The sequence below is a fragment of the Chinchilla lanigera genome, unplaced genomic scaffold (genome assembly GCF_000276665.1).
Source record: "Chinchilla lanigera isolate Chin_1 unplaced genomic scaffold, ChiLan1.0 scaffold00108, whole genome shotgun sequence".
Classification (NCBI taxonomy): domain Eukaryota; kingdom Metazoa; phylum Chordata; class Mammalia; order Rodentia; family Chinchillidae; genus Chinchilla; species Chinchilla lanigera.
The window spans coordinates 4544068-4545467 of record NW_004955509.1 but is presented as its reverse complement, the minus strand read 5'-3'; positions in this window follow the sequence as shown (position 1 = coordinate 4545467).

Sequence of the window (1400 nt, the reverse complement as noted above, 5' to 3'; positions counted from 1 at the left end):
CTAAATCAAGGAAAAAAGTAAACCAAGCATTAATGTTTCCAATCATGTATTAAACATGTCACCATGATATAGTTTCATTTCTGAGACACTCAAATTATGTGGCAGATGAACTTCTATCAAAAACAGCAGAGGCTGGAAAATGATGGCAAGTTGAAGGCCAGCCTGGGCTACACAGAGAAACACTGTCTCAAAAAAACAAAAAACCACGTGAATGCCCCGAGAATAAAAGAGGACAAAGGAGGGAGGGAAGGCCTACCAACAGCTTTTCTGGCTCCTGATTCTATACCTCTCTGAGGCCCACCTATATCCCTGTTTTGGGTTTCTGCACAACATCCCAATGACCTTAATTCTTTTCTATTTAAACTAAAAACTTACAATAAGAACCAGAATAAATAATAAAACTTAAAGAACCTTAGCCAACATGGTAGTACATGCCTGTAATCAATCTGGAAGACTGGTAGCTATCTGGGAGACGGAGACAGGAGGACAACAAGTTCAAACCCAGCCTAGGCAACTTAGTGAGACTCAGTCTCAAAATAAAAAAATTTTAAAAAGGGGTTGGGGGTGTTGCTTTTAGTATGAAGGTCCTGGGTTCAATCTCCAGTACCACCAAAAATAAAGAACCCTAAGAACTTTAACTAATAAAAGTAATGTATTACTTAATACTATTTTTTTTTCAGGTACGGAGAATCGATCTCACGACCTCGCGCTTGCCAGGTAGGTGCTGTGATGCTGAGCTAAATTCCCAGCCCCTAATTAATACTATTTAATTATTATTTCAAGAGCAGACATCAGGGATTACATTTGCTCATGCTTCTAGTGCTGCATAACCTGTCATCGGGTTCCCTCTGCTTTTTCACTTTCTAATCCAACCCAACCAAAAGTATTAGATGCATCTTTCATCTTTAACATTTTTTGCTAATCTAAGGATTGCATGCTTATTGAGATTTCAAATAACAGAAATACCTGTTATTGTTCTAAAGTATTAGCTAAGTGACATCATCTCCCTGCTCAAAAATGTTCATGGCTCCCTGCCACCTCCAAATAAAGTTCATTTTGGCTCCAAACTACCTTTTGATCACTGTATTGCCTACAATTCTTGCAAGCACCTACCGACACCACCACACATCGCTTACTCACACACTTCAGCCAAATAAAACTGCTCCATGTCCCTGTAAGAAATTCAACATTTGTATAATAAATGGAATTTCAACATGTTAGCTGTGAGAGTTCTCTTCATTCTCAAGAAGTAGCATGTTTCATATTATTTATGCAAGCTGCTTCAAATTAAAGCAAATAATATAGCCGGGCATGGTGGCGCACGCCTGTAATCCCAGCACGTGGGAGGCTGAAGGAGGATCACAAGGAGACCAGCCTGGGCTACAAAGTGAGCTCAAGGC